This window comes from Apis florea, unplaced genomic scaffold, assembly GCF_048593485.1.
Source record: "Apis florea isolate Af1SG1 unplaced genomic scaffold, ASM4859348v1 contig_2350_pilon, whole genome shotgun sequence".
NCBI classification, from domain to species: Eukaryota; Metazoa; Arthropoda; class Insecta; order Hymenoptera; family Apidae; genus Apis; species Apis florea.
Window position 1 is genome coordinate 1636687 of NW_028256565.1, and position 24510 is coordinate 1661196.

The 24510-nt window shown below is 38.6% G+C and overlaps 1 protein-coding gene and 2 long non-coding RNA genes across 7 annotated transcripts in view; 2 read left to right on the forward strand and 1 right to left on the reverse strand.

Moving 5' to 3' along the window:
- PH4alphaEFB (prolyl 4-hydroxylase subunit alpha-1) overlaps nucleotides 1-24510 on the reverse strand; it is a 292581-nt gene that overhangs the window by 261308 nt on the left and 6763 nt on the right. The gene's annotated exons all lie outside the window — the stretch shown is intronic.
- On the forward strand, nucleotides 2968-6076 carry LOC147658093 (uncharacterized). 2 transcript variants are annotated; one of them, XR_015291049.1, is made up of 4 exons: nucleotides 2968-3665; nucleotides 4373-5175; nucleotides 5283-5868; nucleotides 5955-6076. It is a non-coding gene; the product is annotated as an uncharacterized LOC147658093 (long non-coding RNA). The 2 variants fall into 2 exon arrangements; XR_015291047.1 differs by having other exon boundaries at nucleotides 3049-4302.
- Nucleotides 13707-15350, forward strand: LOC147658094 (uncharacterized). Its single transcript, XR_015291046.1, has 2 exons — nucleotides 13707-14278; nucleotides 14488-15350. It is a non-coding gene; the product is annotated as an uncharacterized LOC147658094 (long non-coding RNA).

Below are 24510 nucleotides of genomic sequence, written 5' to 3' on the forward strand. Positions count from 1 at the left end.
GGAATTAATTTTATTTTAACACGATTTATATCGTACATAAAATAAAACTCCTCGAAATAAAATATCTATATTTAAAAATTTAATCTTTAACGTTGATTATAGCGGAATCAATGGGGAACAGAAATATTTTTGCAAAATTTTACAAACACAAACAACAAAATCCTATAAAATTTTCGTACCATTCCATAAAAACCAAATTATGGATATAATTAGGAACAGAAACGTATCGAGACGCGCGTGGATTGTCCTACAATAACGAGTGAAACTCGTGGCACTTCGTTCGGACCAAACGTAAACAACGCGAGCCTGACTCGTGGCACTTCGTTCGAACCAAATGTAAACAATACGTGCCCGACTCGACTGACCTTCTCATTTGGCCCGAGAAATAGAAGGACTTCGAATGGATTCAAATAAAAACAAACCGTCTACCGGCTTTAAAATCAACGTTTCAACTCGTAGAGGCGCACGCTTTTCGTTCGCTTCACTCAACGGTCGCAGGAAGTCTGACAAAGTTTCTTCGCAACTTCCGGTCATCATCGTGTCTACGTGTGCGTGCGTGTGTTTGCTTCTTGAGAATTCGGTGTGTGAAACGCAACCAAGTACGTGTAAACAGCGACGAAGTACATAGGCGTGGGTTGGGCGCCTTTGATGTTCCTCGCGTCGCGAAGTGGTTAATGGTAGTTAGACGAACGGGTAAATAGAAAATAGAGTGCTCGTCTCAGGATTGACGAATCGAATTTTTGTGTCGAATACCTTCGTAAATTGAGAGAATACTTTCGATCGATCGATCAACTTTTCTTTTCCTTTCAAATATCCGTAGTAATCCTTAAAATTATCAATTATCACGAATGTTTATCGTTGTTAAAACGTCTCCTTTTTTTTTTTTTGAAATTTCTCAATTGCAAATCGTTAACTTGTTACTCAATATCCTTCTCTTCCAAAATACAATACCTTAATTGACAGAATTCTTCAAATCGGTTACGCTAAAAAAAAAAAAAAAATTCTCCAAATCTCAAGAATCTCGCTAAAAACAAAATTCACTTCGATTCCCCCGACGATCCTCGTCGTCACTAAAAAAAAAAAAGAAAACTCCTCCTCCCCTCTTGCAAAACTCCCCTAATTAAAAGAATTCCCAAAGCGGAGGAGAGCGATTAACAAAAAGTGGCCGTGTAATATCCAAGATTACCTCGTCAAAAATTAGCTAGGAAATTCGGCTTAATTGCCCGGTACATTCTGACCAACCGCCATTCCAACTCCTTCATCCCCTCTCTTCGTTCTTTTTCCTCGCAAGGCGCGTCTCTCCCTCTCTCTCTCTCTCTCTCTCTGCCTCTCGCGAGCCTTTTCACCAGAGATCTCTCCTCGGTCCTTAATTTAGAGGAAGCGAAATCCCTGGCACGGCTGATAGGCGGGCACAAAGGACCGACGGGCCGTGTACCCTGCTCGACAGGCCGCTTTGGGGCGTCGAGTGTAATTGGCGAAATTAATTAACGGTCTATAAGCGTTATCTCGACGCCGCGTACACGTGGCCGGGCGTACACCAGGGAAGGGATGGAGGGCGGCCAGCAGCCGTCCAACGTCGCCTCGCCCAGACCCGATGTCCTTCTGCCCGCCGCGGAACAGGGGAGGGAGGGGAAAGAGGGATATCGTTGTTGTTGAAAATTACGGCGAGAGGGATATTTCACCCACGTCCACCCTTAGGTGTCGTACCCTAATTTTGACCGTGTATTATGCCCGCCCATTATGCCTGCCCGCGGAGATGCTTAATCTTCCAGAGGAGGAGGAGGAGGAGGAGAAACGTGGCTCGACCACGTTGTTTCTATCGGGACAAGACCCTTTGTGTTTTAACCCGTTAATGGGACAAGGATGGAGGAGCGGATGAACGAAAGCTGCGAGATTAATTTTGTGTTGAAATCGTGCCAAGTATCAAGATTTTTGTTTCTACCTGTATGTGGTCGTATATGTCGCGTGTATTAATCCGATCGGTGACGGAGAGGGGCGATAAAGTCGAAACGAGGATCTGTGTCCTCGATGCATTGGCGTGGGCGTAGAGCCTGTGTCTTTTCAATGGCCGCGGATGGGATTTCCTTTGGCTCTCGAGGATCGAGGGAAGATTGAAATATATCGGGTGATGCGTTCACTGGTGGAAAAAAAGTCTCGCGGAACGAAATACTTATTTTCACATTTTCATTTCTGGCCGTGATATCCGAACCTACATTAGCGTAGACAGAGAATTTTGATTTCTCTTCTTATTTCTCATCAATATGCGTGGAATGGGCTAATTAATGATAATTCAATTTATAAATGTAATTTCGTATTCGAGTAATTAAAATATATTATATCGAAATGATCGATAAATTTCGAAAATATTTCAATTTTATCCTATCCCTCGTGAAAATGAAAATAATTTTTACGATCTTGAGTGTTCGAATTGTAATAATTCTTCTACTACTGTGTGCAGCGTGTGATGTCAGGATTGTCAAGAAAACTGTCTGAAGTGGAGATAGAATCCGTCCCGCGAGACTTCTTTTCAGTACCAGTGAACGGTAGGTCGAAAGTCGAGAGCATTGGATGTATAGTCTATGAAAAGATGGCAAAAGGCGGAGGAGGATCTTTTCCGTTTGCCGTCTTATCTCTGTGAATAAATAGTAAAGTTATCACGCGAAATAATTCATCGAGTAGTCGAAGGATGGTGAAGAATGGTTTCCAAACGCGCTTCCTTTTCAAAAATTTCGATCGACGAATATTTTTATAATTCCGTATATTCACGTTAAAACCAATTCTACTTTCATTACATTTACATTCGTTCGATTCTAGACACGTTAGATTTTGCCATTGAAATACATCAAAGATATTACGATTGAAAGCGTTGCCTAAAACAATGGAAACCAACCTCAACGTCGATTCAACGCCTATATCCTTTGTTCGATGGAATAACGCTTCCCTGAAGTAAACAATACAACGTATATTATCCCGTTTCTAAATACCTTCGTGCACAACACAACAAGCAAATTTAACGTCCCTAAACTAAACGTCCCCCTCCCTCCTACAGAAAATGAGAAAGAGAGAAAGAGAGGGGGGATCGGCGGGTGTCCACGAAGGACAAGCTCGACAAAATCGCGGTCGTCGTTGTCGCGGGAGTCGCGCTGGCTTCGGCCAAAGCCGCGGATATATCTGTGCAGTGGTTGGCCGGCCACAAAACCGCGAACCGTAACTCAATTAATCCGGATTGATCCGTTCGTACACACGAGGGGACGTTTCCGCGCCCCGGCATAAACAGCGCCGGGCCCCCCTCGTCGATCGATCACCACTCGCCCTCCCCTCGTCCACCGATTATATCGCGGATTACGCGCAAGATTTTCGAGAAATATCGTCGGTCGAACAGAGAAGAGAGACGAGGAAAGGGAAGGAGGTTATGGTCTTGCGAAACTCGACGATCGGACGTTTCCTATTGGACGTTGCTCGAAAAGTAGTTCCGTTTTTTCGCACCAGTGTCGCTGCTCGAACGCTTAATTCAGCCAACTTCATGCTGTTATTGCTTTATATTTTGAGAGTTGGCACTTCGTGGTTTATTTAGAGGAAAAATTCGTTTGATTCTTGTGCGGTTTTTCGTGCGTGTGATAACAAAAGTGCAAAAGGAGCATTTTTACTTAATTGTTACCGAAAAGGTGAGAATGTCGTTCAGGCAAGGAAAAAATTACGCGAATAATCAAAATAAAGACATCGATTGAAGCAAACGACGAAGAATTGAATTTGTCCAATTTGTTCACGATCGATTGTCATGTCATGAAAGAAAATAACAACCCAATATATTGATTCGAGTAAAATGGTGATCATTTATGAATAAAAAGAATAGATAGATTGACAGTTTTTCTTTCCTTGATATATATATATTGTCAAGGTCTTGTCAACGAGCAATTATTGTTTAATTATTAATCTGATCTTGGTCAGATACGATTAAGAGAAATAATTCAAAGCTAGAATCGATGGTAAAAATTTATTTAATTTCTTATCAGATTTTATTTCTGATACTTTGAAACCAGTTTGACTTTGATCATTGAATAGGATAAAATATTAATCGGTATTTTCGAGTTTCTTTCTTTTTTTTTCATTATTAAAAAAAATTCCATGGTGGTGAAAGAATTCTTTTTATTTGTTTTTATCGTTGGAATAATTTTAATTTGAAACATGCGTGTCCCCGAGGAGGTTAATAAACAACGATCGCCAAATAAATTCTTCGCAATTCAACGCAACAATATCGACGTGAAATATTAAAAAAAAAAAAAAAAAAAAAATCATCAAAAGGTATCATTTTATCAACATTTTTATAAATAAATAATTCGTGAACTCGAATGAACGATAAATATCATTCCAGGGAACCGGTATCAAGAAAAAATCATTTTTTTTCCCCCCCTCCCTCCATGAAAAAGATTATTGAGCTGTTCGAAAATGTCCCGGCTACAGCAAGAAAGAAAACGGTGGAAAAAGTCGGCGGAGGAGGAAATTGTCGTGCAAGGGTTTCTCGATAAAGAATAAAAATAACGCGTGTGCGTCGAGTCGAGTTCGCATGCGACGCGCAATAAGTCTTCCCGAACGACAAAATCGCGAGTGTTGGCGAGAAAATTCACCGCGTGAGCGATAAGAAGATCGGGAATACGACGTTCTCTCGTAAATATTTCCCTCCTTCCTTCTTTCCTTCCTCCCTGGAACCTGTGTGAGAGGAGATCCTTGTGAAAAAAAAAAAAAAAAAAAGAAAAGTTGAACGAAAGAAAAAAAAATTTGAGGATTTCGCTTCAAACGAATTAATTTAATAACAATAAAATATTCGTGGAACGGATAATAGTGTTGGAATAACGATAACGAATATGATTTTACGGTCGGACCTTTTAATTTGCGGTGTAACACGCCCACCGATACTATCCCCTCCCCCGATGATCGATCATCGGGAATAAATATTTATTTATTAGTCGAAAGGTTCACCGAAATTTAAATAATTGAAAAATAAACAATTTCCAATTTCAATCTCTCCTCCTCCCCCGATACCTCTCAATTTCAATCGAACAAAACGAATCAAAACCGATACCGGTATTGTATTCTCTACGCTCGTGTGGAATCATCCAACGATTGATTCGGTTGATTACCAGGAAAAAAAAAATTTGCTTCTTCGATACGAAACACGTAAGTGCACATATTTGGGTAATTTTACTCTTTTTCGCCATATTCTCTACATACGTCTCTTTATTCGTGGTATTCGCCGCTAATTAAAGATAACCATTTATTGACAGGCACGGCTGATGATATCGGCCATTTTAAACGAGAAATAATACTGGAATGTCAAAGTCAGAGGGAATCGCTGAATAGCGAGAAACGAATACGAACTCGTGACAGCGAATAATATTTAAATTACGGAGGAAAGAAAAAGAAAGAAAGAAAGAAAAAAAAAAGAATCCCTTCGACGGATCGGTCGGGAAAATGAAAACCGAAAATTGTTCGACGAAGCGAAACGAGGAGACGAAGAGGAATCGGTGAAAGAGAGAGAGAAAAAAACGAGGAACGATGAAAACGGCGAAGAAAAAGCGCGGGAAATTCGATTGGCAATTCGAGCCCGAAGGATTTTCCAAGTGGTGGCCGTCGACAATTACGCACGGCCCATTTAAATGTAATTCGACGCTGTTCGATCGAACCGAACCGGAAATAACGTCTCGACCGATTGTTATCGCGCCTCGACGATCGCCGATGCGAATCAAATTAGATTTCGAGGAGGCCTGTGAAAAAGTGAGGTGAAGAGAAAACTGAAGCTGCTCGTAGCAGCAAAGCGTATTGGTGACTAATAATGGATTTATAGCGGATTGTACGAGGTGTTTCTAAAAGGTAAATTAAATATTCTCACCATGCGTGGTCAAAATCTTGTTACAATTCTTTTAACAAATCTTCTAACTATACTTATATATTTACAGGAATATTTAGAGAAATATATGTGTATATATAAGGCGATAATTAATAATAAAGCAAAGAAGAATGAAATTGATGAAATTACTTCTCACCTTCTCCTCGAATTAAATTCTTCTCTAAAAGAAAAGTGATCTTTCTTTTTAACTGAGAGATGGATTTCTGCGAGTGATTCGAAAAAAAATTGTTTTTTAATGCGAAAGGATGGTTTTGTGGAATTTTGGCGGAGGGGGAAAAAAAAAGGAAATGGCCGATAAACCAGGGTCACGCTCGATCGAGTGTAAACGATAAATTACGATCCTCGTATTAAACCGTAACAATTAATTCAATAATCGCGAGGTCGGCCGGCAAAGCTCCCATTTGTTAAGGCCGATTCATACAGCGCAACCCTGGCAACCGTATTTTCGTTCGAGTTCAACGATCGAAACGATAAAATCGATGGTTCCTCCGCGCTTAAGCTAACATCGATGTTAATATCGCAACCGTGCCATTATCCTCGAAACGAGTTCCAAACGCGCTAAATGAACGAGTTTGGATATCTTCCAATGCCTGTCAACATCCACACTGCTCGTCCACACTTTTATTATTTTCTATTAATTCAACGAAGCACAATTTGTGTCTTTTTAATTTTTTTTTTTTTTTTTTATAAATAAACGAATGGATATTCGTCGTCGAAGAGGATTCGAAGAAACGGCAAATAAATTATATCGGGAATAGCGAGACACGGGTTTTATCTTTGACTACGACCGGACGATATCAATTCGCGGAGGAGAGATGTATCAGTTTCAACGGAATAAATTCTTGGGAAATATTTGTCCTTCGAGGGAAAGGGATATTCGTTCCCAACCTGGAAGTTTCTATATTTATACCATCCGAGAAACACGTCCGTTTCAATTGGATTTCACATCCTTGTTATAATAATACTTTCCTCGTATTATCCTTCGAAACATTCACAATTTTGAAATAATAATTATTTACGAAAAGATAATAGCATCCCTCGATCTTGATCATTTTTTTTTCTTTCTTCCTTTTTTATACGATGTCAAGGTTATCGTGAAAATTTTACTCGACGCCATTCTTCTTTAAAAAAAAAAATTTAGGTTATGTCAAATTGAGTCGAGTTTCAATCGAGCTTATTTGTTACGGACAATTATTGATAATCAGATATTGATGCATTGAGAAAACCAATTAACATATTTAATATAATTTGTGTATTATTTATTTAATTTTAAACAAAACTCGATACGAATCGAACAACGCGAAACAAAAATTTACTCAATCCCCACATTCATGATTTATCATCCCACAGGGGTATAGGTTAAGCGAACATTCAACGTCGTTAAAAAAACATTTATTACTCGATTTCCCTCCAATTCTTATCCTCGAATGATCCCCGAACAGCGGTTAATCAACGGCAATTTCATTCGTTTATCGAAACGCAACGTGATCGACGGAGAACGTGTCGGGTCGAGCTTCGTTCCGAAACGCCCTCGGTCGGGACATCCGCGAATCACCGATTTGCTTAGATCGTTACGTACAGGCTTAGACGCGCACGCCTCGATTAATTCAGGAGGCTAAACACCTTTCCAACCAAACCATCCTCTCTCGAGCTTCCGATTTGATTTCCAGCCACGGAGGATTCTGAACGGGGGGGGAGGGGAGGGGGACGCGCGCGTCCTCCCCCTCTTCTCCCCTCCCCGGAATGCAAAGCACGGATTGCCGCTGACTAGGCAAGGGGCGACAATCGGATGCGGGGATGATCCAGCGGGGGAAAATGTCTTGAAATCGGATCGATAACGCTGATCGGGCGAACTAACTATGAATAGATGGATTAATGAGGGAGGATGCGCCTGGTGGTCGACGATGATTCGATTCGATGGTCGATTAGATCGGTTATTATCGCGTCTCCCCCGTCCGTTTTTCTCCGTCGCGTGTATTTCTAAGAATAAAAAAGAGAAAGTGGAAAATTCGTTGGATAAAGTGATGCGAAAAAATCGGTTTACTAAACGAGAATTGACAGAGTTTTGAAGTTTAAAGATAAAGTTACGTATAAATAATTACTTATTAAAATGCTAGCAATAACATTTATTCGCTTTTCGTATAACCGTATATTTGCCATTACGATTATTTGCGATTATTATTGTGTTTGGAACGATAAATTACCGAAGTAACTTTATTTTCGCTTAGTATTAAATATAATTCAGTGAAGAAGTTACGATTTATTTATAAAAAAAAAACTACGAAGAATTTTTGTCACTTTATAGATTTGAACGAAATTTAAAAATTTAAAAATCATTTGTACCTCTTTCTTTTTCTTTTTAACCGAGTTCCGAGAATCACGGGGAATTCAATTTAGAAATTTCTCTTCTTAAAATTCGTTTTTAAATTTGAAGTGTTGGAACGTTTATATATCTCGGACGATGATATCCAGACGAGAGTCTCCGATTTGCAATTCATCCTAGATTTTCCTAAACTCCTTTCAACATTTTGGCAAAACCCAGTATGAATTTCAAATTGTAGATCGCGATTTCAGCGCTAGATTTTCATAAAATCCTTTCCGGATTTTAGGAAGCGTAGATCAGATTTCGCGCGGTTTGGTTTCAACCGTGTATAACCCCCCTCCCTCCATGGAGCATCAAACGTTCGAAAACATCGACGATCTTTCCACACTTTTTCCACATAATTCTCCAATTAATTTCTCCAGAAAAATCGCGTATCCTCGAATTCGTTTCATTCCTGCGAAACCCCTACTAATTCGTGATCGACAACGCGCCGAAAAAAAAGAAAAAAAAAAAAAAAAAAAAAAAGAACACCCAATCCAAACGACTAACAAGTCGTTTAATAAAAAAACAGAAGCCTGGTTAACGAGCCATAGAACACGGACAGAGGGGCGAAAATTTTCAGAGGAACAACAACAGCAACAACAATGACGAGACAATGAAACGTCGGGTTCGATCGATGTTACGTATTGTCGTTTCGATCGAGGCGTGTCCGAGCTGGACGAATAAACGAAAAATCACTAGTAGGAGGGGGAGAGAGAGAGAGAGAGAAAACACAGAAAACGAAAAATAATATATCGTTTAACCCTTTCGATTCTAGCGAGACAACGAGACACCAATGAATATTTCTGGTCCTCTAGGGGACGCAATGTGTACTCGATATGTTACGTTAGCTTGTACCTTTTTTCGCTCTGTCCGACCGTACGTGGCGCTACTATCGCTGATTGACATCCTAGGGGAGGGGGAAATGGACCGACATGGAATATTTTTCATTTCGGCTGAGAGTACAGAAATTCTAAGTTTTAATTTTCACTCGCTACTTGCACCGTGGTAAAATAAAATTTAATTGTTAAAACAACTATAGTATATCCGCTCGATTCGGATGTTTAAAAATAAAGATGGAAGGGATATTGGGAGAAAAGGTGAAATGCCATCCGGCGAAAAGCCAAGCCTTCGAATGTTTTCTATGTCGAATGGGCGGCGGCTTTAAGCCGATTTGAACGCGATAATCGCGATATCCGGGTAATCAGGTTTATCGGCTTTCCATTCGTCCCGCTTAATTCTGCGATAAATATCACTGGAGAATGTTAGAGGTTTTATTCATCGAGATTCATCTCCAAACGCTTTCTCAATGATCTTTCGTTGTCACTTATTCTTATTTATGTTCTTTCATTATAATTATCGTTCAGACATACGATCAGCGTGTCTATTTTTCGAAAAATTTCAATCTTGAATACCAGTATTTAAAACCGATACGCGATCTCTCGTGTATTTCTCGATTTATTTACTTGCCACTGTTTCGAGGCAAAGTAATTAGACAACCACCAACTGTTAGAACAACTGTTTTACCGTAAGCGGCAACGTAGGAAACAAACGTTTATGCGTGTTGCAACGATTACGAAACCCGATGTTTTCTCCGTGTTAACAAACATGACGATTATTTAAAACTGCGAGCTGTTGAAATGATGTAATTAAACGAATGAAAAGAATAATAATTCTAATTGAATCATTTAAATTACATTTGAATTCTTCGTCCCATCGATAATATTGGATTGTTCGGAAAATAATTTCGTTTTTTCACACGAGTGTCGCTAGTCGAACATTTATCCAGCCAACTTCACTCTAAACCGTGTTATTTTTGTTACATATATATTTTGAGAGTTGGCATTTCGTGGTTTATTTATAAGAAAAATTCGTTTGATTCTTGCGCGGTTGTGTTTTTCGTGCGTGTGACAACAAAAATGCAAGACCAAAAGGAGCATTTTCGGCATATTTTACTTTTTTATTACCAAAAAGGTAAGAATGTTGTTCTGAAAGACAAGAAAAAAGTTATGCGAAGTCTGTAAAGAAGGTGTATCAACAGTGTCGCCAGTGTCAAAATTGATTTTCAAAATTTCGACATTAAAAACGCGTCACGTTCCAGTTGAAACTGATGAAGACTGACAGCTCTTGCTTTCCTCTACTTTTCTCTACTGCTTCTCATCGCCTTTCATCGCGTTCTCACATCTCGTGGCCACGTTATCCGCGACACGTAAAAATCCGGCCAACCGGCAGGTTGAACGGTTATTAATCGAGATTTCGATCGGTAATCCAATAACGATCGATCCCTTTGCTCGATTAAGAGGGCCAGGCAGAGGGCGCAGCCAAGATCGAAACTCGGATTATCGAAACTTGCGATATCGGCCCGTTTTTCGTTAAATAAAGATTTTCCAAGATATCTCGTTTCAATTTTGGGAGAAGTTGATCGTTACTTGTGTATCAGAATCAACGAGAAAAAGAGAATATTGGTGACTCGAGAAACGTTATATAAATTGTATAAATAAATTTTACGGAATTTAGTCAATTTTTGGAAAATGGACTTTCGACTTTTTTTATACAAAATTATTAGATCATTAAATTAAAAATTAAGAGATAATCAGAAAGATAAGTTTTCACCGCTTTGAATAAAATTGTGTATAATAAATGGCAAACGAATATTGAATACTGAGTTGGATGCATTCGCTCGTTAAATTGGACAATTGATTTTTATCATTATCGATTCCGCTCGAAGAATATTTAAACGTCTTTACGCCGTACAAGAGTACAAAAGTAGTACAAAGAGAATTGAAGGGAATGAAGGTTTCAACGATGGAAGGAATGCACTTACGCCAATTGAGAGACGGTGAAACTTAATTTTCGTTACAGGGAACAAAATGTCACTTGCGCCCTTGGGAAAGTTAATATCATTCGCGAGCGAGGAGAAAATTGGAATTCCGTGGACGGGGAAAGGGAGCAGGAATAAAACTAACGATAATATAAATTTCGCTTTTAACTTTTATAATTGCAGCGTGACGACGAAAATGTACAGGAAAAATGTGCGCATTCCGCGACAAAATAATCCATGATTTTCAATGTTTCTGGGGTAACTTTAAAGCTGGTTAGAAGAAAAAAAAAATCATACAAATTAAATAAATTTGATTTTACAAGAAAGGATTCAAGTAGATTCGTTTGGAATTCGTTTGTCATGGATGTAGCAGAAGACATTCGATCAACAAAATCTTGCATGCAAAAGAGTTAAATTTGTAAGCAAGAATAAAAATTATATATTAAGGAAGGAATAACCCATGAAAAATAAATAAGATATTTTTCTATTCTTTGAAACAACTTTGCTATAATTTTTCTCCATCAGAGAAAAAGAGTTAAATTTCTAAGCAAGAATGTAAATTGTATATTATTAAGGGAAAAAATATTGTATATACATATATATATACAATTATATGATACGTCAATTTCAACGAAAAACGTCAAAAAAAAAAAATCACAAGAAATAGTATATCATTTATTTCTGTTGCAAATAAAAATTAACACGAATAAAATAAAATCAATCGTGATCGACAACCTCTCGTAAATGTAACAATGAAAATGTTCACCACTCCTCGTTCAAAGAATAATATTTTTTCCAATCTCTATCGAGCTATGCATATAATGAGCCCGATCATGTTTCTCGATATTTACGCAGGAAATAATTCAACCGCGTTATTCGCCGTTGAAATGAAAAGTAGGGAGGGGAGGGGAAGGGAGAGAGAGAAGTGGGGGAAGTAGAAAAGAAATAAAGAAGAGAGGCGCGAGAACAGTTCTCGGAGGAGGAGAGAAAAAAAACGTTGCCCGTTCCGTTTTATTATACAACCATCGCCATCGCTGCCAAATCGACGACGACTTTTCACTGTCGTCGCATCGGAGAAGGCAATATCGCGCAGCTGTCCTCCGTTTTTTAATTTCGTTCATGGACGAAACGGAAATCAAGAGTGGGGGGAAAGAGAGAGAGAAAGAAAAGCGAACGAAACGAAAAACGCCGATCGTTTTATTTACTAAACCGAACCGCGAGAATTGCGCTTTGTAATTTTGCTTATCCGTTGTTGTTTCGATTCAAATAATTCGATGAATTATTTCGATCTTCCTCTCGGGTCGTTTATAAACGAGTTTCGGTTCCTTCCTTATCTCCTCTTTCTTTCGCTCTGGAAAAGAGACACAAGTTTCGGGACAGGACACGTGTTCCACGTGCGTGCGTTAGTTTTCAACAATCGGGATTAATTGGGGAATCCAATTTTGTGTTACTTTGCTCGGCTGTCTCGATACGCTGGTTACGAATCAATGCCAGTCCAACCGTGAACTATGAAACCTGAGAGAGATATATACAAAACGAACGATACGACGTAAATTCTCGACGTAAAATCTCGATAATTAAATAAGCATCAATATTTCCGTTGATGTAGCGATATTATTTTGTGAGAAATACGTTACTCGGTTCGTCGTAAAAGAGAGAAAAAAGATGCAACAACATCTCACGATCGATCCACAAACCATCTGGGTTCTCTCCCTTTCTTTCCCTCCCGCGGCCAAGGAAAATTACTTCTTCGCATCGTCGATATGGTGATGAAATTGCAAATTCACGCGAAATTTGGGGGGGAAAAAAAACAGGCGCGAGGCCTGTGCGCGCATGCGCGGGCTCGGCTGCTTCACACAACCCGTATGCGGTCGATGCGCTTCAATCTTGAGAGGGCAAATTCGAGGGGGCGACGGACCGTGATCGTGGATTATAGATCAAAGGCGGGGTATGTCGGGGCGAAAGGTGTAGAATCGAAGGTTTCCACCGACTAATGGAGGGCGGAGATTCGAAAATTTGCAAAGAGGAGAGGAGCAGAAATTATTACTCGAATACCTTACACCGCTCCTTCCTCCTCCTGATCCTCCTCCTTCCTTCCTTTCTTTGAAAATTATCCGGATTATTACACACGGCGAAAGCGGAAATTTCGTCGTCCATGCACCATGATTTTATAACGAGAAGAAATGGGAATTATTCCTCGTCTTTGGAAATGTTATTAATTTTTTAATCCATCCTCCTCCCCGGGGAGGAATCCATAATGAAAGCGCGAAATTCGTCGAAAATTATGCGTTATAATTTGAAAATAATAATTTTTTTCTTTACTCATTACAGTGGAACGCTTATACGTGAAAAATTTTAATGAATTTGAAAATCCATTAGAACGTGCGTGATACCCAAAACAACTATTAAACTATTCAAAAGCATTATTTTACTATATATAATCGTGATCATGCAAATTTTGCTACATTAAAAATTACAAACCCTGTATATTTATCCTCTGACACAAGTAAAATTTCAAAAAAAAAAAAAGAACTGGATCGTTTGAAAATTTATTTGTCACAAAATGAAATTGAACATTAGATTCAATTCAAAAATTCCTTTCTTAATCTCTTTTACAGAGAAAAATTTAACGAAGCCAAGAAACCTCATCGTTCGCCTGTCTCGCTTCCTCTTCCACCTGCCTTCCCCCTCCCTCGCCTCCTCGAATGCTACGCCAGCTTCTCTCGTTTCGACACGAACAAGAACCGAACTGCTTTTGAAGCGGACCCCGTTGTGACACGCTGCGCTAATTTGGCGGTAACGAGTTTGCAAAATAGAAAAAAAAAAAAAAAAAAAAGCAGGCGAAGCAAAGTTCCAGCCAATGTTTCATGCCAGACACGGAAACGAACTTTGTGCGCGCGGCTGAAAGGACGGAGAACCAAGGAGTTACGATTTACGCTGGCTAATTTTCAGGGGCGCGATTATACGACTAACACGCGTCTAGGAAGACTTTTATTTAAGATATGAAATAACAACGGCTGACAAAATATTTATTTTCTTTCCTTTCCAGCAGGAAACATTTAATTAACATTTTCGAACAACCATAATTTTATAAGATAAGATTGTTTCGAGGAGAGAGTTTTAAATGGAGAGGTGTGATTAAGAAGTGTCAAAGTAAAAATAAAATTTTGATCAAAAAGAAAGAAGGAAGGTAAGGGAGAGTAAAAATAGAAATGTAAAAATACTTTCATCTCTACCTTTCTCTCTGACATTCTAATATCCTCGAGCGTCATGCTCCCCCCTCCTCCTCGTTCGTCGAATATTTTTTTCTCTTTCTCTCTCTCTTTATCTCTATTTTTCGCGTTCCACCATTTTACTATTTTCAAACAAATACACGTATAGAGATGCGTCCATTTGCAGATTGAAAGAGGACACCTTGTGCATACACGAGGTCCACGTACATTGTGGATACGTGTTTAGAACACGTTTCGACAACTGCGCCTAACGCGAAATACGAAGTTTCCTGCCGGATGGAGTTCGGGAACGGTTGTTGCGGAAACGGTTGGTGCTGCCTCTAACTTGTTTCTGCTATTTACAGTGAACCGCGTCAGTATTCGTTATGTAATTCACCAATTTCAACAATTGCTCGTACTCCGCTAAACCTATTTTGCCTACCTTCGTTGGTAATTTCCATTTTTAAAAGATTTCGATTCGTTTTTCGATGGAATAATTATCGTGGAATCTTTCGAAAGCCAGCTAGTAACAAAAGCGAAAAAAAAAAGTCAGTCAAATCAAAGTATAAGGTTAGGTTAGCTTAGACAGTCGGTTTTTTTTACGAAAGTTAATATTATCTAGTTACAAAGTCTAGAAATATTAAAATACAAAAGTTAGGTTAGATTAAACATTCTTTTGTCATGATGGTCAATATTATCTAGTTACAAAGTCTAGAAATATTAAAATACAAAAGTTAGGTTAGATTAAACATTCTTTTTTTACGAAGGTCAATATTATCTAGTTACAAAGACTAAAAATATTAAAATATCTAGTATTTTAACAAATTAAAATCGATTTAATAAATAAAAATTAGCTTAAATTTGGCTTAAATTAGATACTGGATTTTTGTGATATTTATACCGTCTAGTTAACAAAGCAAAATTAAATTAGATTAGATTATGTACGAGTAATCATACTATATGGTCTATTTTAAAATTTTTGTCTATAAAAATGCATATCAATTAAATAACGTATAATTTAAGAGTAATAAAAGAATTTTTTATAAAAAAGATTTATTTATCTGTAAAAATCTGATGGGTAAAAGAATCCATCGTTCCCTACAAAAGAAGATAGAAAAGGGAAAAATACGTTTTATACAAACGTAAATAAAGTATATTTCGGTATTCTTCTAAATAAAACATCGAACAATCCTTTGGAAGAGGGAAGCATTCGTTCGAAAAGCAATGGACGTCGTCGCGTAAGCTTGTTCTTCGTGTTTTTCTAATTAGAATGGAATGGCAGATTGAAATGTTTTAAATTCACCTTTTTTAATCCTTTGTAACGTCCAACTAGGCGCAGTCGCGCTTGAGATACAATTTAATTTCAATTTTAATTTTAATTTGTACAACCTGGACGACTTGTCGGGGATGGGATTCACGCTGAAAATGTTTACTTTTTCCAGATGTGTGTGTGGACATTAAAGAACATGGAAACATGTTCCCAACAATTTTTGCTACTTATAAAAACAGCTTCTCAAGAGAAACTTTTAATTACAAGAACCTTACAAGTTACCTTACAACATGATTTTCAAATGTACAAGCTTTAAGCCAAAGAATTATTTCACGTCGACAATGTTATTCCATAATTTAATTAATTTACCTGCATTAATTCACTAAATTATCACATTGTTGGACGTTTATGCAAAATCAAATTTGTACAAATTTTTAGAAAGAAAGAAAGATAGAGAGAAACTTACACACAGATTCCCTTCATTCTTCAAACGTGATACGTACTTTGTATATTTTCTACTTTTTCGCACAACATATGCACTCGCTATAACTAATATTTCAAAAGAGTACAACTCGAAGTACAATACTAAAATGAAATTTCCTAAATTTCAAAAACACTTTTCCTTTCTCAAACCGTTCGAATTTCCGTTGAAAGATATAAGCAAGAAAAAAAGAAACATCATATTATTTATACACATATCTCGAAGCACGATATTTCCTCGAAACGATTACCGTACGTATACGCTTCTCGAATTACGAGGCCATTTTCCATCTCGCTCGCGATGGCCGAGAATAAAGGATAGAAAATCGAAAACGGGCGTCGAGAGTAAGAGAAAGAGAAAGAGAGAGAGAGAGAGAGAGAGAGCGAGCTAGGTCTAATCGAAGTGATGCTCGTAGGAAACGTGGTCGGCATACCCGTATCCTTGTGTCGACGAGTCGCTTCGCCTACGGGCATCGTTCGTGCCCGAGTATTTCGACTCGATAACCGACCCACACCACCCCTCCCACCGTCTCTCTCCGACCGTCGCTCCCACCGTGAGCCGACGACGCTTTGTTTTTGTTTATCCAGCATCGATATCGAGGGGTTCCGGTGTCGACTTTGTATTGAAAACCAACCTCTCGCAGCTCTGCCTTCTAGGCAGACGACGAGGCCTCCCCTCTCCTTCTCCCTCGTTTCCCTTCGTATATCTCTGCTCGCGCCGCCACACAAGCCGTGTTCCGCGTAGCGTAAAGGAAAATTTAAAGGATGATTACAAAGAGCGAAACGAATACGAGCGTGTAAAAAAATGTCTTTCTCCCTTTCGCTTTTCTAAATTTAATCAATTTAATTTTCGTTCGTCGTAGGATAAAGCGAGAAGCGTTTTTTATCATATTTCGTCTGTCCCGAAAGAGGGAGTGAAATTTTTTACTTTCATCAATCCTTTTAAATTTCCATCGATCGAACAACCGTTGCACAACCGTTCGTTCCATTCTCTATCGCTTATACTCCTTCTCGGTTACACTTGTATAGCTTCGCCTCCTTCTATTCTCCGTTCCAGGAGAGACCAGACCATCTCTATCTCCGACCGGCGAATTTAATACCCGGTTGCAACGAGACCTTAATACAACCGACGGCGAACGTTTACTCCGTAATATATGCAAAGATGAAGACGCTACGGTTTGTATGCATACGCCTGACGGGATTAACTGTTGCCTTCGTGTTAATGATACGGGGAGGGAGGAAGGGAGGGAGGGGGAAGAGTATCGATGTTGAAAGAGAGGATGAGCGGAGAGTAAATTTGGAAATTGTAGATGGGAGATAATCGATCCTTTTAAGCTCGATTAAGCTCGATGCTATCTATTTTCGATCGAATGACACATTTATCTGGAAAAAAAAAAAAAAAAAAAAAAGAAGAAATCACAAATAGTAGCTTCTGGAATATCTCTGATTTCCATTTGTATTCCACGCAAATACTAGGCGGAAAAAATTGTTTTCTATTGACGTCAAAATAGCTGCGTTCAAAATGGATAATTAATTTCTACGCGACCATGGAACGTGTTTTTACGTTTCATTTGTGGAAGAAATATAAAATGAAACGGATTTGCGCAGTCTAAGAGTAAGAAAAAGATACGATACGTGTTATTTATACTCGTAATTCAAGAAATAAGATAATTTTACGGTATTCCTTTATCTTGCATCTTTCGATACACCGGGTTAAATTTTAAAAGTGTCGTGACGAATTATCTCGTCACGCATGATAAACTCGTTTTATTTACACGGAGGAAATATTTCGTCACGTCTCGAGAGGGTTAATCGTGCAATTTCATCGAACCGTGCCACTTGACGAACGACAGAAAAAAAAGAAAAAAAGAAAAAAAAGAGGCACGAGTTTATTCAAACTTTGTAAAAAAATTTGTCAAACCACCTTGGACGTTGTCGTTTTCCATAACGGATTATTAACAAGGTATTAAGAACGCTCCTTAACGATCCTCTTAATCCCGATCCCGTCCGCCGTCCGCTCGACAGGATGTCTTGGCGCGTCTCCCATCTCCTCGTTTGATCGCTCGCTCGATGGAATTTAAGGGGACATGGCGTGTGTGCACGAAAAATATGCAAATGAGGTGATCACTTTATTCGAGGCATACGCCGTTTCTGACCACTTTGCAAACCCGTGGAGCGAATTCCTTCCTTTTGCTCGTTACGAAAGTTGTTGCGATTGCGAATTCTCGCTCGAGTTTTTTTCGCATCAAAATTAAAAATTTTTTAAAATTTAACGTAACGAGGGGAGATAATTTTTATATCGAATTAGAAAGAAATAACGCCCCTGTCTTTTTTTTTTCGACAAATGAAAGAAGATGGGAAATATTTATTTTAATTTATTATTATCGACGAATCGAAAAAAAAAATTATTGGATATTATTGATTAAAGAAAAAAATATGCAAGGTATATGATGAAGAGGCATCGATAGAAATGCCCGTACGAAGGTAATCTGCGTGCGAGGGAGGGAGAGAGGATTGGGAGGGGAGAGGGAAAAGCAACAAGAGGCGAGAAAACAAGAACGCTTTTGATCCTGTTCCATATGCATACGAGCATTTTGTGTATGCAAATCTTCGGCACCGACAATATTGTTTTCGCGATCGACACTCCCTACAAAGCGACTATGTCGCGCACCGACGCTCCCGCCAGAATTTTCCCACAAAATCTTCAATTAACTAGGATTGTTAAGCGCGTGATATTTAAAGTAGGCGAAATTATTTTACGAAATCCGGTGTTTAATCGTATCGTGGGGAAGGGAAATGCTAACAGCTCCCCCTACAACGTTTCAATATTCCATCGCAAATCGTTGTTTATTTAAGCTTAAAGAAGAAGAAAAATTCTTAACGCACCACAGACTAACTTAACATCCTTTTACAATTTAATCGAGAGACGTTGGAAGAATTACTTGTTTAATTTCAAAAAATTTGTCAAATAATTGTAAAGGGAAAATAAAGACTCAGATATTTCCATCAGACTCTCGATAAAGCGTTAGAAAATCTATGATAACTCGTCTCGTTGCGTACAAGACGAATTTCTAACATCTTTAAAATTTCAAATTGAATTCGTATTTCAATTCAACTCGTTTCAATCGTCTCCACAGTCGAAACTTTCGCACGCCCCGTGGCCGTGAACGAACTTCGAAAGACCGCCGTATTAATCAAGGAGCGCGTTCGTCGACCATCATATCCACGGCAAAAGGAGGGGAGACGAGCGTGGCAACATAACCGCACGAACAAGCTCGTCTTTACCGGTGCAACCGGTGGTCAACCACGACAAACAGGCGCCACTCGTGTCTTCCATTGTCGCGAAGCGTACGGAATTCCCGATTTTTCCCGCGAAACGGTATACAACCCGGTTTGACCAGTTCTTTTCTACCGCATCGCCGATTTAACCGATTGTTTCATTTCATTCATTCGTTATTTCAGCCTCGTAACACTTGATTCCCGCACGGATAACGAAGAGTTTTAACCCTTCGCATTCGTATGTCGCCGTTAGAGGCGACGCGATACGTTTTACCGTTGCACTCGTATATCGCCATATATAGTCGCCATCCTATATTTTTACATTTTTTATTTACGTTAGTAAATATAATTACATATAATATATAATATATGTAATAATTAGTAAATATTACTATTGTAAATATATGTTCTAGAGATTTTTGTTACTCGATTGATAAAAATAAATACGAGTGCAAAGAATAAGAATATGAAGCTAAAGTTGTGTAAACATATCGACTCGATTCCTAATTTCGATGATTATTGAACAGTGATGCGATTCTTAGAAAAAATATAGAGTGATATCTGGTATCCCTAGAATATCGACGCAAGAATTAAGCAAGAATTTTCGAAACTTTTCGAATCGCTAGAACAAACGAAAATTCTACGTGACGCAAACTATATGCAGACAGAATTCGGGCAAATCTCTCCTCTCCTCTTTCCACCAAGTCCTCAACGCTTGTTCCTTGTACGCGTCATTCCTTATTCCATCAAGTGACCAGATCTCCGGGGGGAGTTGGACGGAAAACAAGAAAATATCGAGCAGTAGGTGGCGAACGGCGACAAACTTGTTCTTCCTTCTTCGAAGGAAGAAAAATTTCCATTCCTTTTTTCAAGTAGAAAATTTCCCCGGGCACTGGCTGCCACCCGTAAGAAAATGAACCGAGTCGAGCCAATTGTCGTCCGTCTTCCGACTCGTGCCAACTTCCGCCCGTCCGAAAACCCTATGTGAAAACTTTCCAATTCAATATTCGACTTTTCTCGAATCGTGACGAATGTACCCTTCTTTGGAAAAAAAAAAAAAAAAAAATTCCTAATTTCTCGACGAGCGACAAAGACGAGAGATCGAAATAGGCGGATCTCTCGATTTTTTTGAAATTGATTTCCGATCGATCGATTTTTGCGAATAAAAATTTCTTTTCTCTTTTTTTTCCCCTAATTTCCCTCGATACTGAAATTTAATGGGAATTTATTATTCTCAATGATGGTATAAAAAGTGGAAACGTGTAAGAAAACGCGAATCGAATATTGAAAACACGCGACAGGATACAAGATGATTAATCCCCGACATTCCTCCATAGAATTTATCACGTTTCCCTCTGCAATCCAACTATCGCAGCCTCGTTTATTAATATCAAGCCTGTTAATTATAACAAACAACGTCCCATCGTAAATAACTTTTTAATCACACATATATCCTGTCGAGAATCTTCTGTCAACGAGCGAACAGACTCGCGTAAATTTTAATCTCCAAGTCAAATAAAAATAATTCTATCTTTTTCTCCCAGAAAATTCATCACGATGAATTGTGAGAGTCTCGGTGAAAAAAACTCGCCATTCTCGAATATTAGTGTTTTCAATCTTTTTATTCAATCCCCATCTCCAATTTTGATTTTAGAATTTTCTTTTTTATTTTTTTTTTTTTTTACTATGTCGAACAAACAAGAGGAGAAAGCGAATCGGCGAGGCAACGTAATTCTCATAAAAATTTATAGAAACGTAATAAATTATCGAATCTCCGTTACTTATTGTATCTCGCTTCAATGCTGATATTTTCTTTTGAAAGTCCTTTTCTCTCTCTCTCTCTCTCTCCTTTTTTTTCGCGTTAATCTACGATTTTATAGATATTCGATAATTCACGTCGCTAAGACTCGACGCACAATATAAATCGGTCTTTCGAAACGAAGAAATATCGGTGTCCTCCGCTGTATATAAAACGCCACGACGCCCAGGTAATCGAACGAACTGAAATTTATTTTTTAAGTTCGTCCCACCAACGATAATCTGCTGATAGATTATTTAAACCGGTGTGAAAGGCGTTTAAATCATCACACCTCTCTTCAAAGAATCTTCGATTGGAATAAAACACTAGCGAGCTGTGTTCGTTTCATTTCATATTACGAAATGTATTAAATCTAGGAGGGTATATGAAATATCGTTTTTAATATCAATTATTATCAAAAATATTTTTAAAAAATATCGTGCGATATATAGATTCAAATAACAGATAATAGGAAATGCAAAAATTAAAAAAAAAAAAAAAAATGATTTAACATAGATTTAAGTAAATGCAAGTTTAAATTGTTCCTATTTTTATCACGTTTAAGTTTGGCATCCAAGCGACGCACGACACGTACGATAAAATTCCACCAAATAAATAATCTAGATTATCGGCTTATAAAACGTGTCTGGCGTTAACTCGCGTCACGAACGAACATTTCATGAAAAAAAAAAGAAAAGAAAAAAAAAGAAAAAAGAAAAAAAAAATACGTTTCGTAAAAAAATTCGGAGAGGAAGCATCAAGGAGTCGGCCGCCGCTTAACGAGAACATCGATTCAGGCGGTGAGAAAACTCGGCGAGAGGATGGTATGGAAATAAAAGCGGCGAAACATCGGCGAGGAAGAACAATCCGGGCCGATCGAGTAAAAGGAAAATTGGCTGCTAGGCCAAACGAGGTGAATATTCAACTGGAGGAAAAAAGATCGTTCCGTTCCTGAACGCGTTGATGTGAACTGGTGGAGAGACAAGGATGAGAGAATATTAGAATATGGAAGGGAGAGGAGGATAGGCGAGAGAGAATTTATCGGGGATTGGTTTATTAACCATTAAGGAACAACCTTCTCCTCGAATATTGTCCCAAGCACATTCCAACGCGTCTGACTGTCGATCGAACACACACACACACACACATACACACACATATACACGAGTATATATATATATACGTGAAAAGCAACGATCAGTCCGTGTGTAAGCTGCAAGGCTGCATTCGAAGGGTGGAAAATTGAAATTGAGCCGGCGACGACGTTCAGATATAGCCTCGTGTCAGCACGGATTCCTAACCTATCCACCTCCTTGCGTACCATTCGGTATTACGCTACTTTAATAATTTCCTATGCCCTTATACCCCACCACTAGATTATTATCTCTCCATTTTAATCGAACTCCACGCTATCGTGAATCAACTTGGTAATTAGTTTTCTACAGAGTTGTCTGCATCGTACAATCCTTAAAAATATGAAAAATAGGAAACTGGAGTTTTCATCGAATCATATTCGTATTTTTAAGGATCTTCGATGTTCGAATTTATCGAAAGATAAAGGGAAGGTGTTTAAAGATTCAGCGTAGGTGAAAAACGTTAAAATAGCAACGTCTGGACAACTGTATTTAGAACGACCGTTGGAAATAAAGATTCCTGGTCTGTTTCTCGATCTTTTACCATCTGTACGTGATCCGTTTACGCGGTCCTCCTCCTTGGCACCGGTAAGAGAGCAATAGCGGTTTTTTACGACTGTTGCATTCCATCGCCGCCTCTCTTTCTTTCTTGCGTTGTGAATGTTATACTTAACTCGCAGTATGTGTGTTGCCATCTGACGGGATCTCGAGATGACGCTTGGTGGTCACGTGTGCAAGATATTGCTGGTGTGCCGTGTGCGCCATGTGTAATTAATTCTAACGTTCTTCTGTAATGAGATAAATGTCACAGTTCCAAGACACAATTCGTTTCATACGTAACGCTTTCACTGATCTTCGAACGAACGAAATTCACGAAGTTACGCGGAAAAATACAGGGAAGAATGGAGGACATATCTTAAATCTTGATTTCAGAAGTTTCGCTTCACGAATTTTGTCGTTTGTTTACCTTCGATTCCGTCGCAAGCGAAATCCACGTTTCACCGATAATTGCTAGAGATTGCCAGGAATAACTAGGATAAGATAGGAACGGCACGCGTGAGATGCATCGGGCCAGATTTCTAGGAACAAATGGGATAATTCTCAGGTAGGTTATAGGTCGCAACGTATCTACAGGTGCGCCCTTGTTCATGCTCGTCTTGGGACGTGTGGCTCGGTACGTACGCGCCTCGAACACAACGTATGATAATTACTCAGATGTAATCTTCGAGTAATTTCCTCGAAGTATCATGTTATTAATTATCGTTAATCTTTTGTTTCTTGGTAATTTAATTTAGTCACGGTCGTTAATAATAGTATATTGAAGTTTAATTTTCCGAATCGATAATTTTAACAAATTATCCTCAATGATTGTAAATATTTAATTTCGTCTCGTAATAAAGTAATAGATCTTGTAACGAGGTGTCTTTATTTATTCCACACGAGAAGAGGAATTTAAATATAATGAACGAATACTCGAAGATTAAGTATCCATTTTGAAGAGATATTAGAAATTTAAAAATCTTTAAAATTAATTTTTCGAAATCACCTATTTACAATTCTCTCGATATATTATTAACACGACGATCGTTAATTTCAAGTCATTGGGACACGAATTATTCGAGTCATTGGTAATTATTGAACAGTAACAAAAGGAGATGAGCCCTAAGAAGGTTGAAACACGGCGTGCGACAATGCGAGTGGCAGGCGGCCACGTTCAAAGAGGGTTCAGAACTAATAACACGACCCGCGAATCCGGTGGACACAGAGCACTCTTTGGGGAATTTGCTCGTGCGAGCAGTCTGCAGTTTCCATAATTCACGTGGTCAGGGAACGGTCGAATCTCCCCGGGCAAATAATACGTTTCCATTTCTAACGCTGCATACGACGAATATCGAGTCGAAGAAAATTGGAATGAAATTCAACGGTTGCTTCGAGGGGGGAGGAGGCGTAATTCGATCACGAAGAATTCTCCGGTGTATTGTCTCTTGATCGCTCGTGTTTGGGGATGTTCCTTGTTCGGCACGTTTCGATGATCGTTCAAAAAATTGTTGCAAATTCTTTTTTTTTTTTTAAAGTAATTTTTATATTTTTATTTGTACGCGAACGATCGAAAAACAATGTTCAACGCATTATTTTTATAATATGCAATTTAACTCTGAATAATTGTTGTTGATTAAAAATTTGAAGAACAATAATCTCGCGGAAATTTCTCGAGAAATCGATAATTGAAATATCTTTGACGAAGTGATT